This window comes from Furipterus horrens, unplaced genomic scaffold (genome assembly GCF_987537825.1).
Source record: "Furipterus horrens unplaced genomic scaffold, mFurHor1.1.pri manual_scaffold_3, whole genome shotgun sequence".
NCBI classification, from domain to species: domain Eukaryota; kingdom Metazoa; phylum Chordata; class Mammalia; order Chiroptera; family Furipteridae; genus Furipterus; species Furipterus horrens.
In genome coordinates, this window is record NW_028327173.1 from 156584483 (window position 1) to 156600401 (window position 15919).

A 15919-nucleotide genomic window follows, 5' to 3' on the forward strand; every position below is an offset into this window, starting at 1 on the left:
GATGGGCCGAAACCGCAGGGGAATATAGGTGCTAGTGCTGGACATCATCCCGGGTTGCAGGCCTAGTTAAATCATTAAGAGTCACTACGCCTTCGAGATGACATACACCTAATTTATGCCCCTCTTGTGCCTTCCTATCAGTTTTTTATAACAAGTGTAAAGGATTCGATGCCATGTTCTTTTATTAGCTACTCCAAGGGTACATACAATACAAGCCCTGCTTGTGTGCCTCTTTAGTAAAACTCAAAGTAAAGAGGAAATCTATACCACAGAGCCTCTGGCTGCTGCTCATAGCTCCCAGCGGGTCGAGGTTAAATATTTCTACGAGTAGAGAGCGTTGTTCCCAGGCTGGAGTTCGGCCTGGTAACCTCAGCTGCTTCCGATGTCTTAACAGATCTTCTGTAAAGACCGGGGCTCTGCGCTGAGTTTTTAACTCAAACTACAACTCCCAGGGTGCCCTGCGACCTGAGACTGCGCAGGCGCTTGTGTGACGCAGGTGGGGAACCAGCCTCACCGACAGCGCGGTCGTGTAGGGCGTGCTGCTGGCGGGTTGGATCCGGCAACTCCCTAGGAGGCAGACGTAGGCAGACCGGCAGGTTCTGGGAACCGAGCTGCAGGCAGTCCCCGCGCGTCTGTGAAGGAGTCGGTGGCTCCAGCGGGCGCCAGTCAGGTAGGTGAGTCCAGCCCGGTGCTTTCCAGGAAGTCCGTCTGCGGGCGCGGGCAGGAGTCGCACCGGCCAAGGTGGCTCAAGAGGGAGAGGTTGCTGCCTTTCAGCCGCCGGCCCGGGTCTGCTTCCCTACAGGTCCCTCTCGGGGAGCAGGGGGACGCTGAAAACTGTTTCGGGGCGACCGGGCCCGGGTGGGAGCTGTGGGGCGCGTTGGGCGTTGCCTGCGGTAGAGGCGCGCGAACCCTGAGTTGATGAATCAGCTGGGGGCTCGGCCTCCCCAGAGTAGGAACTGGCCCCTTCCCCTCCGGGCGCACCCCGCACCGATCGTGGTGTGCAAGCTCTGGGTGTCTATCCGTCCCTTTCACCCCACCCAGGGTTAGCTCGGGGGACGATCATCTTAAAAGGGCATTCTCACCAATGCTCCTTCAAAGGCTTCTGCTTGTTGAAAGGTGGAAAGGGGGAAAAAAAACACCTTAGGGCACCCAGCCCCCACCCCCCTTTTTAATTAAAATCTGGCTTGTTTGGCATTTGCCGTTTTGACCTGTCTGCTCTGCCTTAGAATAAATCTCTGGCTCCCGTGCAGCACAGCTGGATACGGCTGTGAAGTTTGTATATTGATTTCTTTTGAGGACGTGACTCGGTCGTTACATTTTTCCTACGGAGGTTGGTATGTTTCCTCTGCAAGCCTGCATTCTGATTATAAACAAACGAGAAACAGCCGCAGGATTTTTGTTTTTTGTTTTATGTTTAGTTAAGAATCGCGTTTCCAACTTGCCCTTGGCTTATCTTAAAACCAAAAGTCATCTGGTAATGAACACTGAAGTAAAACTTATCCCACGAGGTCATACTTGAACAGGAAATAAGCCTGTAGAGATTTAAATTAGTTATGTGCTGTCTCCCTTGGTTTGCAACATTTTCAGGCAGCTCGTGTTTCTGTTTCTGAGAATCTTTTAGATTATTTTATCTAAATTAAAATTGATTAATTGGCCTGTCAAAAAAATCTGCTTAGAAAAATAGTTTTGTTCAGCCTCATGTACTTGTAGTAGTCTCTTTTTCCTAGTCCTGGGCACCTTTTTTTACCCTTCCACTTCTTTAAGAGCCCTCAGTCATTTTATTATAATACTAGAATCACTTTCTAATATGTTCCTATGAAAGGAACAAAAAGGGAATTAAAATGTCAGATCCAATATATTCTAACTCTTTTAGGTTGCTTGCCAGGATTTCTAGCTTGCTCATCTTTAAAATGGAGTTGCTGGACCAGACGACCCCAAGAATATTCTGGCCCTAAACATCTCTGATTTTTAAAAATTCATTTATTTTATTCATTCAAGAAACATTGGCCATATGTGTCATTCCAAACCCTGTGCTAGATATGAAGGAACAAAAATGAGTTCTGGAAGATGTTACCGACCTCAGTTTTCTTTAATCTTATTTTTATGACTAATTCTAATATTTTGTTATAAACCCTTCAGGCCAAATTAATCTGTAATTCACTTCACCTAAAGTTAAATATGTGCAGGTCAAATCCCATTACAATAACCAGTTTCACTCTATTCAGAGATTTTTCAAGGCTCAGCTACTGGCCCATTTAAATAAAACACAGGTTCTAGACAACAGAAAGGACTTGAATGGTGTAGGGTGGTGCTTCTCAAATATTAACCTGCACAAATCACCCAGCATCTTGTAGGTTTGAAGTAGGGTCCTAGAACCTGCTTGCCAGATAGGGAATGCTATATACAGTAACTGTCAGGGACCACACTGAATATCTAGGGTCGGGAGATACTTTAGGTGTTCGTGATGACAGTTTAAAGATAGGTGCTTATACCTGTGATATGACAGGCAGAGTAATGGCTTTTTCCAGTTCTAAGTTCTAAAAAAATCCTATTCACTCTAACAAAAATAGTTACTTTCACAAGTTTTTTCTGTTATTTCTACTCTCTCCTTCACTGAATCCTCTCAGTGTTTTTTCCTCTCATTCGCTCCTACTCTCAACTGTTTTCATTCACATGAATTCAATAATTCATTGATTCAGTATGTGTTTTACCCCATCCTGTACAAGTCACTGTCTTAGGCTCATGGGGCATACAGACATTAAGATGGCTTTTGTCTGGGAACTTACTTTCTTTGAGATTAGGCATGTGTACTTGTTTATAGTGCAGCGTGCTGTAAGAGCCATCTGTAGGGAATAAAAACATGTGGTAGGAGTTCAGAGGGAGAGATCTTTTACAGTCGTGGGGATGGGAAACAAATGAAGTCATCTTTTTTCCACTCACTGATGATCATCTGTGTCTTCCCAGGCTATAGTCTGTATATTGTTTCAGTGTGTGTTATATCTGCAATAGAATACTGTACAATTTTGTCAATTTATTTATCTGGAGCCTGGGGTCAACTGGGTATATGAAAATCAATTTAGATCTGACCAATATTATAGGGGGGGTAAGTGGTGGTGGGACTAAAAATATACCTGGATAGCGACCAACAGAGGGAGAGGAAAGAGGAAGAGGAAGGAAGACAGACGAGGACCCAGTGAAACAGCAAGAGGACAGGGCTCGGGTAGGCTTTCAGGAGCTGGTCTGACGTACACTGCTCTTGGTATTTAGGCTGCATTATCAACTTTTAAGATCAAAATAGCTGGCAGACTTTCTTCATACTTTTCATTTCTCCTTAAATTTAAATATTATAGGCTCTTTCAATTAAAATGATTGAGGAGGGCATTATTTTCTAGGCTGTTATAGTGGCTAAAGCACTATTGTCTTTCTGCCATTGATCTTTGTTGCTGACATTTGATGTATATACCTTATTCTCACTCAGTTTTAGCTCAAGCCTCTAAAATTACAACTATAGAATCATACTGAGAGGAAAGTGGTATAAATAAAAATCTAACAATCCTGAAGACTCAAACTTGATTTTCTGTTTATGAAAAATTAAACATGATCACATATACTCATATCTACCCACATGTGTCTAATTGGTTATTTATAATAAGGAATGGAGATGTGAATAATCCAAAGTGGCAAAAGGTTGAAAATGTATGTATAGTAATGTAGATTTCATTTGAAACAAAATCTTGAAGCAGAGTCCTACTGTGTATTCTTTATGAGGTGTAATTAACATTCAGTATAATGCATATATCCTAAGTGTCCAGTTCAAGGAGTTCTGATGATCTTATCCAATGTAACTTCTACCAAAACAAGCTAGAAAACCTTTTTATCACCATAGAAAGTTCCCTCAAGTCCCTTTCCAGCCATTTTCCTCACCCACCCTCTTCCAAAGGTAACCACTTTGGCTCCATATTTCTGAAACCATAGATATATGTTTTGCCTAGTAATGGACTTCATATAAATGGAATCACCTTAGTATGTGCTTTTTGTGTTTGGCTTCTCTCATGTAACAATGTTTTTGAGATTCATCTGTTTTATGTATCAGTGATTTTGAAAGATTATTTATTTGTTTATTTACTGGGGGGGGGATAAATAGGGAGAGGAAACATTGATCAGTTGCCTTTCACACGCACCCCAACTTGGGACCGAAATGACAGCCAAGACATATGCTCCAACCAGGAATTGAACCAGTGATCCTTCACTTTGGGGGACAACGCTCCAGCCACTGAGCCATACCAGTCAGAGCTGGTTTTCTCTCTCTCTTTTCATTTTTATTGCTGAATAATATTCTGTTGTATGAATATATCCAAATTTGTTTATCTGCTTTTCTCTTGATGGATATTTGGTTTATTTCCTAGTTGGGCTATTATGAATAAGGTTGTTATGAACATTTTTTTATAATTCTCTTTTGCATATATGTTTTCATTTCTCTTAATAGATACCTAGTAGTGGAATTACTGAGTCATAGGGTAGATGTGTGTTTAGCTTTACTAAAAAACTGCCGAAGTGTTGCTTCACATTTTTAATGTCACCAATATTTAGTGTTGTCAGCCTTTTTTATTTTAGCCACATTAGCCTCACTGGTTTTAATTTGTCTAGTCTGGACATTTTATATAAATGGAATCATGCAATATGTAGTCTTTTATTACTGTCTCCCTTCATCTTTATACACTTTAACAGTTCATTTTGAGAATCACTGAAATACAGGCAAAGTTCCTTCACAGATTGTGCATCCTTTTCCTGTAAAGATATACACTCCCTCCAGTATATGTACTCAAACACCTACACACACTCACTAAAAAGGGAACACAAACATACCAAGACAAACTTACAGACTAAGGTAACTGATGCACGGAGATAACCCTTTGCAATTAAACAGTTTCATATCTGGGCATATCTAAGCACCATCACTACAAGTACCTCAAGTGAACACAATTCCTGAAGTGTGTGGGAGAAAGGAAGGGCTAGATGGACAAGAGTGAATAACAGCCTGATGGCAAGTTAAATTTATTTTAAGTGTATTGCGGTGTTTAAGGCAATTCCTTGTTATTGTCTAATAGGTATGTATTTAATATGTATATAGACTTGTAGGCCGTTCCCTAGCCTATTGCATAAAGCAAGCCCTTTGAGCAGGATATTATTAACCATAATTATAAAGTAAGAGATTTGCATATGGAAAATTATAACCAACAAAATATTTTGTTTGCCTGAGTGTAGGATTATCGTTTTAATGAGGAATTGTTAAAGAATATGTACTTGATAGGCACACCCGTGAAAAGAGGGTAGGGCCCTCACATGTATACACTAGAAGTCTGGCATCTATTCACGCAGCTCTTACCCTGGGGCAAATATGGCAAGATTTATTTTTGTTCATGGTTAGTGTTCTTAAATAACTGCTCTTTTTTCTTTTTCTCTTTAATACGGTGACTGGGGTGTTATGGCAGGAGGGTGGGAGTGTGTTGGGAGGTGGGGTGGGGATGGTGAGGTAGGTAAGAAAGCTTGATTCAATTGGGAAATATCAGTAAGTATGTGATTATTTGAAAGTTGAGGCTCCCTAACCACTCCTTCCATTTTTCTGCTGTTTGTCCCTAAGATTTACTATTTCTTGGAGAAAATTACAGAACTGTACACAGAAAGAACTACAGCAGATTTGCACCTTTTCACCTCTGCAAGGCCTTTGGTGCAGCTCAGCGCTCCTATTAGTCATCACCACACCCTCTACACCTGCCTCTTGTTTCCTGAGCCCTCATCATCGCTCCTCCTTGTCAAACCACTTCATGTCCTCCCCTCCTAAGACAGAGGGCCACATCCCAAGTGAGCTCCTGGGTATATTTGCTTTCCACCAGAGAACAGCGCTTGTCACTGCATTCAGCCCCTTACCCTTTCCCCCTGCCATAGCCTCTTTTCCTTTCTTTTTCCACTGCCACAACCTTAGTTCTGGCCTGTACCTTTTGAGTAGGACATTCTTCAAAGAAATGTTGGTTTAACTGGTCACTGAAAAATGTGAAAGGATTTGAACGTGAGAAAAAGGGGAAGGGGTACTGTCTGCCAGGTGTAACGAACATGAGATCTGTGACTGGAGGCAGAAAAGCGCGGAGCTGTGTTTGCCTCCTTGGCTGTAACGCTGGTGTGTGAGGAACACTGCTTCCCCTTCGCTTTTCTTCCTGTCCTTTCCCTGGCTCCCTTCCCATGCACTGTGATCTGTTTGCTTAGTGTATACTTCCCTGCACCTCTGTCTAGCTAAATCAGTCCTTCCCTGACCACCCACAGTGGTCTCTGAACTTCTGTAGCACTAATTCCAGTACCATTTTTTGTCAGTTAATTACGTATTGCCTTGATTTTTTGTGAAGCCTGCCTCATTTTCCTAAATCGAGTGTACTGATCAAGGCTCTTAGTCTCAGGGAACACAAATCCACTTACACTAGCCTGCGAGGAGGGATGGTAGCAGGGCTGGCGTTTGTGGTTGTTGCTTTGAGGCGACAGCTCCCTGAGATGAACCACAGCTGGAACACAGAGCAGGCACTGGGGAGGTCCCTGTCCTCCTTCCTCTGTCTTTGTCTTGCATGAACTCTCTTCAGCTTTTTTCTGTACTTCCCTGCTCCCTTCCAGAATGTTAATTTGTTTGTTTGTTTTTTTAAGTGTGCTTTACAGGATGACCTTGATTACTGAGTTTTTGTTGCCTTCTCCAGCCTTGCACCTGAGGCAAGTGCCTCCCTCCCTCCCCCTAGCCCTGCTCCATTCTCTGCTTTATAGACTGGCTTTCTCATAGCTTCTGCTTCCCCTCTTCGCTTCAGCTTGAATGTGACTTTGGCCGCCTGCGATGCTGCCTCCAGGCTGGTTGATATATATCTCTCAACTGAGGTTTTGTTTCCTAGCTTTCTAGATTCCTGGAGTATTAAATTTTATTTTTGCTTAGGTTGGGGGTACCCCTTTTCCAAACATCTATGAGGGAGGGGGCGTTGTCATGTGGTTACTTAGGCTGTGTACTTCAAGGGTGGTCCCAGACAAGGGGATTTAGGGTTGGCCATCCCCAAATATGCTTACTTTGGTACCAGAGGTCAGGTATCTTTTTTTGTATCTGCACTTCATCTAGCAGATTAACAACTAAAAAGTAGGTCTGTTTCTTATTTAGTATCTGTTTATTGCTGTGACTCTTGACCATTTAACCATTAGGATTAACTTTGGGGCATAACAGTCTAATCAGCAATATTTTTAATATTTAAAATATTGGGTTGGCCAAAAAGTCCATTATGTTATTTCCATACAATAAAGGACACAGTTTTCTTTTCTTTTTTTAAGATTTTATTTACTTATTTTTAGAGAGAGGGGGAAGGAGGGAGAAAGTGAGGGGGAGAAACATCAATGTACAAGGGATACATTGATTGGTTGCCTCTCCCATGCCCAGAACTGGGGACCTGGCCCACAAACCAGGCATGTACCCTGACCAGGAATCAAACTGGCAACCCTTTGGTTCACAGGCCAGCACTCAACCTACTGAGCCACACCAGCCAGGCACATATTTCATTTTCACCAATAACTTTATTGATTTGGCTATTCTGAGTATGTCGGTATCTCCCACTATTGGCTTCTAGTGGGTAGAGGCCAAGGGTGCTGCCTGACATCTTCCAATGCATGAGATGGCCCCACAGCAAAGAATTGTTTGACCAAACTGTTAGTAGTATCGAGAAACTTCACAAACCACTTTTGATACATTCAGTCAGTCACAGCACCTTCTCCATATGTTGCACAAATCTTTTTTTGCGTTTCCATTGCATTTTTACCTTTCTTGAAATAATAAAGCATAAAACACTGTAAATGTTGCGTATCTTCTTCCATCTTCAGTGTTAAAATGGCTGCACAAAAATTCACCAAATTTGATAATTTTTTAAAAATGCATGCTGATATGACAGCTGTCATGATATAGTCTAACAAAATTGTTTCAAATGACGTTAAAGAAAACTAAGCACTACTAGAGCCTAAACGAATTTTTTGGCCAACTAAATAAGTTCAGGTTCAAATTTACATCCACTGTTGAGAATTTATATATCCTTGGTCATACTTTTTGGCTTCTCTGAGCCTCAGTTTCTTTATATATAAAATGGGGATAGTTATATTTTGCAGAGTTATTATGAGGAGATATATGTAATAAAGTACTTGGCATATAACAGGTATGCAAATTAAAATGGATTCCTTTCTCTTCATTATATTAAAATATAGCATATGGCCTCTATTGTTAATCGTAGAAACTCAGGTAAGTGAAAGAAGTATGTTTCTAAGATGTAAGTAAGATATAGACAGTTTTATTCTGTCACTTAAAAATAACAGTTTACAGTTAGTATCATAACTGTTAATTTTAGAACTATTATCCTGCACCTCTGTTTTGGGTTTGTATACTACTCTGTCAGCAGCCTCCTCTCCTTCTCTGCATTAAATTAAGTTGCCTTTTACTTTTGTGTGGCTCTCCTGATTTCCCTTTTATACTGTCAAAGGAAAAATGTCCTGTAGCCTTTTTTAAAAGAACCTGTGCTGAAGCAGACCTTCTGACCCCAGGAACAGTAAACCCAGTTTCTTGGCCAATAGCAATGATTTCTCAGACTTCCCTTCTTTCATTAGTTCTGCTTTTTCAGCTGTCACATCTTAAATACTATTTTTCTTTCCACATCCAACTCTTCCATTTCTTTTATTTCCCAGAAACTCTCTCCACTACCTGTATGGTTCTCATTATTTCCGTAGTTTTATATAGTTTGGATTTCATTGTATGGATGTATGTATTTTTAAAACCTATATTTTGGTAGTTTTCATTATCACTTATAGTGAACTCTCCTAAATAATATGAAAAATTATTATGACTTTTGTCTTGAAACTCCAGTAAAAACCTGTGAATACCCTCTCCTTAATGGATTGTTGTTTGATGCTTCACCGTATGCAAAACTCCAGCTCAAATTGACAGTTTCTTTTTTAAAACAATTTTATCATGGTATTATTTATATATCATAAAATTCATCCTTTTTAAGTATACAATTCAATAATACCGAATGACTTTTCCTATCAAAAACTCTGTGGGGTTCTCTTTGGTCTATAAGGGGATAGTCATCTTGCCCTTTTCCTTTTTGTTCCCAAGATCACTTATGGTGGGTTATGTGGATGTTGTTCCTGGCTGCCACGTGGTTACTTACAGGTTCGCCATCTGGTGGTTATTGCTTCTGTTATTCATTCTGGATATGATAGTACCTCAGTGAGAAGGAGGTTCTCTGCAGTTGGGACACAGGGTCAAGGTGGTGGGGCAGTGCCATTTTCTTGAAGAATGCCTCCCTTCTGCCTGATTGACTGAGGGAACTCATTCTCTCTCCTTTGGTGTTCTCTACCTGGTAAGAATTACATCTAACTCCAGGGAATACCAAATTTCTTCTGTTGATTCTGTATTTCCCACCTCCCATGTGAGGCATCAAGAAACATTATACAAATTGTAGGCAGGTACCTCTTCAAACATAACTGTTTCTCCATGTTAGTCTTAAAATTAATTTAGTTGCCATCTGTGTCCCCAGGTCCCTGAGATTTTTTATAATGAAACCAGTGTTATACCTAAAAGTCACAAGTGTGCTGCTTCTCTAAAGGTGTGTACTAAATGCCTTCACTATGTAGGAGCAAGACATGGTCCACTGAGGAGCATGCGGTCATACCAGTTAGGGCACCAGACACCTGGATCCAGTATTGGGACAAAATGGTATGGTGCTCCCTGAGCACTGTAACCTTCAGAGTAGAAGGGAGGAATTAGGGTTGGAGGAGCTACGAAAAGCTTTGGAGAAAAATGTATGTGAACTAGTCTTTGAAGGGTGTGTGGAGTTTGGATAAGATGGAGAGGTGAAATTTGGGGATGGGGTAGGGAGGATTGTTAAAGAGAAGTGCACACCTTTGTGGGAAACAAACTAGGTGAAGGCATGAAGGTGAACTTAGGATATATGTGAGACCTGGAGGAAGCCTGGCTGTTCAAAGCAGAGGATTCCTAATACTAATTGTTACTGAAAGTAAGAAGATGGAGTTTTATCAGGACCACCTGAGAAACTGTCAAAATACAAATACCTAACAAACAAGAAAAATTTCTCAACAAAGTAATGAAATGTAAAAGCACTGTTTCAGGAAGCAGAGTCAGGTGGCTATCATCAAGATCTTTAGAGCAGGAAAACAAGAGCTTGAGTCAGACCGGAGTTTGTCCCTGGTAAAGCATTGTTTTTACTTCCTCTCTTTATGAGTACCTAATTTTACTAGGTACTGGAACTGTTCCTGGGAAAGGGCAGGTTCCAGAGACACAAGGCTTTGAAGGCCTGCTCAGAATATCAGAAAAATTAAAGTTACTTCTCTTGATGTTTTCTTAGGGAAAAGGAAAAAACACCCCAAAACTGGCCCCAGTCCCAGTTTCAGAGTTTCTTTGTTTTGGGGGAAGGGTTGATAATCTTTTTTTATTTCTCTCTTCCCACAACTAGTTAAAAAAAAAAAATACAATCAACTCAGGTACAAGGATCCAATATTTTAAAAATCACAGTGCAAAGAGGACCAGTTTCAATTACATAGGGACTTTTGTCCCAGGCTGTGGAACTTGGGAGATTATATAATTGTATATCACTTTAAGTGAGTTTTGCTATTTGTCTCATAGATTGTTAGTCTTTTTCTTAATTAATGTTCTGAAATTCTTTTTTTTTTTTTATTGAGTTTATTGGGGTGACACTGGTTAACAAAATTATACAGGTTTCAGGTGCACAATTCTGCAGCACATCATCTGTGCACTGTATTGTGGTTCACCACCCTGAAATTCTTTTTCACAGGGCTCTTTGATTGCTAATGCTTTTTGTTTTGTTTTTCCCCCAAAGCTCTTTTTGCTATTATTTACATGTGGCATGCATAATTCAAAAGTCAAGAGACAATATTTGTTACTGTTTTTTCATACACAATATCAAAATGCAACAAGCAATTGAGTTCTTTACATTAAAAAATAAAATAAATGCACATGATACAGAACTCCAAAAGGATCACTAGATATATAGTGACTACTCCCTGTATCTTCAGCTCTCCAGCTTGTCTTTGGTTCTTCTGGATCCTTTCAGAGCTATTCCTAAGGCACATTTTAAAAGTTGAGTGAGCTTAGACTGTAAGATTTAGAAGGATCTTAGGAGTCATTTCTTTGCTGTTACATTTCTTGTGGTAATAGAGAAAAGTGGGTCAGATTTGAGGAATGGATGTGGATGAATAATGGGGTTGGGTGGTCTCTCTAAAATTCCTTGGATTATCACTGTTTGAAGCTAAAGCCTTTATGAGCCGGTTTCCCAAAGATCTCTTTCTAAATTCCACATCTATTTTTCTTATTTTAAGGTGTTGTTCTAATTTCTTCCAGTATTATCCTATTCATGAGTGTCTTGGTTTTCAAATTTAATTAAAATAAAAACTATTTAGATGCTTTTAAGTTTATTTTTAAAAAGAGAACATGGCAGAAATAAATTAGTATTCTAGTATTTTTACTGTATTAATAAAGCTTATATTTAATTTGTGATTAATTTTGTTGCATTCATTTCTGTGATTTATGATGTAGTCAGAATTCGTGTTATAAAAACATTTCCAATTTTATTATGGAAATGATCTGTAGAAATTTCCTTTTTTTAGTTACTTTTCAAGAAAGCATTTATGAATATGATCATTCCTCTTTAATCTTTTTTTTTTTTTAGTACTTAGCAACATTGGCCTATGTTTGACTTCATTGTTAAATTTTTTTGTTGTTTAATCTGTCTGTTTTTGGTTTTTCAAGTCACTTTCCTAAAGTATTTCATGTTACTGTTTTTGTGCTTTTCTAGCATGATTCAGCTTTCATATTTTTTCTTTCTACTTAAGCATTGTTCATTTTAGCAGTGATGAGGGTAAGTTAGCACTTTCCCCCCCAAAATATTGGGTTAAATAGTGTTTTCTTAAGCTCATAGATTTAGAGATAGAGACCTGAGTCCATTGAGCCATTAATATTTATTCTCTGACATTTTCCACATCTTGTGGGCTTATTTTGGTGGTTTAGATTAGTTCTTATAATCCCTTCGAGCACTTTCTTCCATGTTTTACCAAATCCTTACTTTTTAAAAGTCTCTAGAATGCTAGGGCAGCTTTCATACAAAATATTTGTTGCTTTATTAACTGTCAATAATCAGACTCGCAAATATTGCTAACTTCTATCTTGTACATCTTCATCTACACACGTGTTCAAAATAGTTGATTTCTCCCAGGACAGTTTCCTCATTTACAGGCTTATTTTTCTAAATACATTTTCAATTGAATAATGATGCAGTTCTTAATCTTTTTAGTGGTAGAAATGTTGACATATACAATTGTTAGAGGGTAGGGTTCTGCATACTCAGGGATGTGAAAAGGGAGTGGAGAGGGAGGAGGCATGCCAGTGATGGATTCTGTTCAGCAGGCCACCCAGGCGGTTACCTAATGATGGGAGGTAGCAGGAGGTCTGAGAGAGAATTGGCTTTACTTTCATTATGTGCCCAACTTTTCTGGTCACCACTTTTGTAAATTGAGAGAGAGAAAGTGTTTCAAAAGAAAATTGATAAGCATTAAGTTTGTTCGTACATCTAACATTAAATCTGGAATTCAATATTACAGCCTCTGTTCCTTGTTTGTGTCATATCTTTGATTCTTGTCATCTATTAAATTCCAATTTGAGAAAGAGGGGACCTAGAACAAGAATCTGAATCTGTTCTATGCAATTTTCTCAAATTCTTTTCTCTTCATTCCCTTGGTCCCTTTCCTCTCCCCATGCCCTATCCCTCCAGTCCAGTGCCTCCCCTCCCCCCAGAACAGTGCATTAAATGAAAGAGGCACTAAATAAATGTGTACAAATATACATACATATATTGATTTGAAGATGGGGTAATTGGTAAATTTGAAAAAGGGGAGTTTTTCAAAATTTAGGGGAAAATCTGGTCTGAAGCTCAGGAAATTCACAAGAGATGAAATTGAGAAAAGATGTTACCAGTTACCTGTGGTTCACTGCATGAAATTCAGCTTGTTTTTAACATGGTTTCTTTTGGACCAAGCCTAGTTTATTTTAGGATTTTGTATTTAGTCCAGTGCTTACTAATTTAGTGGATTAAGAAAATTCTGCAAGAGGAAGAATGAGTCATAGCGATACTTCCCTTTGGGAGAGAAAGAGAAAGAAAACCCTCAGATTAGTCTCCATTATATACTTGGAATGGATTCAGCATTTTGATTGATGGCTGACCAGTGATAAGTTCTCCTTGCAAGTCACCTCATATTATATTTGGTTTTGCCCACAGTATGACTGGTAGAAGTCTCTTTTAGGTTAACCAGCAGAGATAGAGTTCTGTAATCTTGGTTACCCTGGGAGACTCATTCATATCATGTCATTTCTATTTTAAGATTTTTTTGTTTGTAACAACTTTTAGAAAAGCTTCAGCATTTCCTAATGTACCCAATCTATTCAACAAATAAACAGAAAAAGAAAGAAAAAGAAAAAAGGAGAAGCAGACCGAAAAACATTTGGTACTGAGAAACTGGGTAAATTAAGGGTGTGGCTCTTGCATTCGTCTTTGGTGTGTGCAGCCTGGGCTCCTCTCTGGCCTTACCTGTATCTCTGATGTTGCAGCTCCACCAAGAGTAAAAAGAGGAGTCAGCTAGGACTAGGAGCTGCTTTGGCTGCTTTGAGCCAGAAAAGGAAGTGGTGTACTCACGTGGGAGCCACAAAGTCTTTCAGTACATTCTTATTGGAAGAGTGTTTTTGAAGTGGTGTGAGTCAAGTGTTAACTATTTTCTTGTAATAGTCACAGATATGACCTGGCTGCTTTCTACCTGAAGTTTGCCCTCAGTGCCCTGGCCAGATGGCTCAGTTGGTTGGAACATCATCCCTACACCAAAAGGTTGCAGGTTACATCCCCAATAGGGGCACATATGGGAAGCAACTGATTGATGTTCCCCTCTCTCTCTCTCCCCTTCCCTCCCTCCTTTCCTCCCTCTTTCCCTCTCTCCCTCTTCCTCTGTCTTTCAAATCAATAAACATATCCTTGCGTGAGGATTAATTTAAAAAAAATTTTTTTAAGTTTGCCCTCAGTAACTTCCTATTAAAATCTCTTCGTTGTTTGAGCCCTAACAAGTGTTTCTGAGACTTCAGATTCTATATGCTTACCTTTTGCTTTGGGAATCTGTAGATCTCTCTCCCTCTTTTTTTTTTAAATTCAAGATGATGTCAGTAGCAATGGCAGGAAAGACAGGGCTACTTAGTTAATCTCATACTTGGGTTGGTTAGTTTCCATGAAACTTTTACACAACATAATCAACCACCATTTTCTCAAATTCTATATGCAAAGCAACCACCTCACTCAGATTACCCACATTTAAGTCAACCACAGCATCCCAAGAACTCCACAAAGATTATTATTTAATGTACTGTCTTGTAGGCTTCATTATAAGAAAGAGTCAGTGAACCTAACAGGATAGATTTAGCATCCAATTTATTTTCGTTAAAAGATGTCTTTCCTATAAAAGTAAATACATATTAGTTACAATTAAAATAAAATGGTTTCATTTTTTAGAAGTTAAATACAGTGTACATAGTACTTCGGATGCAGCGGACACAAAGTACATTTTTTGGTTATAATTAGTGTTATCTAGAATCATAAACTTATAAAAAGGAAATGACTTTATGAGACTTAAAACTCCCTTGCACTTGAGAAATCTGCTGTATACTAACACTGACATATTCGTACTCAATAGTGCCAGGAATAGACAGATGACTTTCTTTACTCCAGCCTCTGCATCAAAGAATGTTTCTCAAATCAGCAGAGATGAAACTCAAGCCTAACATTAAAGAAGAGAGTATTTAGATGTTTTAAATGTCAAAATCTTCAGGCAGAGATCACTTATTTTAAAATTGTTTCCAGATTAATTCTGAAATCATATCCAAACAAAAAAGAAAAAGGAATGTTGATTTGAATTTTTTAACTAAAACAAATTGAAGCAGATACTTATGAAGTTATTGGTTGGTGAACCATAACCAGGTCAAAAGATTGTATGGAAAACTCACAACTATCAACAATTGAATCTAAAAAAAAACAAAAACAAAAACAAACTAAGCAAACAGCTAGAACAGTAACAGAATCATTGGTATGGGGGTCTTCTGGAGGGTTATCAGCTGGGAGGGGGAAGGGGAAGAATGGGGAAAAGGTACAGGGATTAAGAAGCATAATTGGTGGGTACAAAATAGATGGGGGTATGTTAAGAACATATAGGAAATGGAGAAGCCAAAGAATTTATATGCATGACCATGGACTTGAACTAAGGTTGGGGGGATTGCTAGAGGGAAGGTGGGTACCAGGCAGTGGGGGGTAAAGGTGGTAAAATTGGGACAACTGTAACAGCATAATCAATAAAATATACTTAAAAATTTTTAAATGTATAAGTAAATAAAAAATTACATAGATATTTATCTAGAGGGAATATTTTGATTCTAACTACTATTATCTAACATATATCAACATTGAAATACTCTTATTTAAAGATAAACTTATATAATCACTAAAAGTTTTCTTTGCTATGAAACGATAATGAGACTACCAGTTCACAGTCGATATCTGAAACAGAAAGACAAAGGGAGAACTATGCTGGTTTGGCACAGTCTCTCTGAGCAAAGGTAACCAATTTCTTAGACAGGATTTTTTGGGAAGTATGGAATTCCCCAACTGGCAAACTTTTCAAGGCCATAGTGACTCCACCTGTAGAAGCATGATAAATTTGAGTTGAGTCTGATGATTGGTTGGCTGACACTTAGAGCAGTGTTTACTGAAGTGAATCTGTTCCTAATTGGCTGACCTTTGGA

At 39.1% G+C, this 15919-nt stretch overlaps 1 protein-coding gene across 2 annotated transcripts in view; it reads left to right on the forward strand.

Moving 5' to 3' along the window:
• Nucleotides 1–509: 509 nt before the first annotated feature.
• The window catches only part of TMOD3 (tropomodulin 3), a 59629-nt gene continuing 44219 nt past the window's right edge, over nucleotides 510–15919 (forward strand). Inside the window, exon 1 of one of the 2 annotated variants that reach the window (XM_090270604.1) lies at nucleotides 510–674. The gene's annotated coding sequence lies outside the window, so the exon portion shown is untranslated. The remainder of the gene's footprint in view (nucleotides 675–15919) is intronic. The other variant, XM_090270603.1, reaches the window with a different exon arrangement.